Below are 553 nucleotides of genomic sequence, written 5' to 3'. Positions count from 1 at the left end.
GTTTGGTGGTCTGCGTGAGGTCAACAGAGAACTGAAGAAGCAATTTTATACGTACGGACCTGTTCTGTTCACACCAGGGCTTAGCACTTCATTGACCCAAGAGCATCACACTGCTGGCCATAGTCTATTAAGTGGGAGCAGAAAACATTGGCTTCCTTGGTGACTTACTAAAAAATTTGCATTGTCCTCAGGGGTGGGTGAAAAGAAAGATGCAGCCTAAAGTCTTGTCAGAGGTGTGTTACAGTTTTTACCTTGAAGGGAGGGAATTGTACTCGGCTTTTCTTTCCTCTTTGCTGGTTTGAGTTACATAACCTTAGTTGGAGAAAGGTCGAACCATAAGTTTGAATGTGCAATTAAGTTACAAAAATAGCCCCATTGCTAAACTATAAAGTTCAGGTTGCACATGTACAGTCACACACTTGGAGTCATACAGACCAGTGCAGGGCCAATTAGTCCAGACCCCCAGTTGCAGTACCTGTCAAGAAGACAATTGCACAATATTGCAAGATTTTCATAAATATATTGAGCATATCATAGAAAACTGTAGAAAAAA

Source organism: Polypterus senegalus, chromosome 3, assembly GCF_016835505.1.
Source record: "Polypterus senegalus isolate Bchr_013 chromosome 3, ASM1683550v1, whole genome shotgun sequence".
Lineage (NCBI taxonomy): Eukaryota > Metazoa > Chordata > Cladistia > Polypteriformes > Polypteridae > Polypterus > Polypterus senegalus.
Note: the sequence above shows the minus strand (reverse complement) of the source record.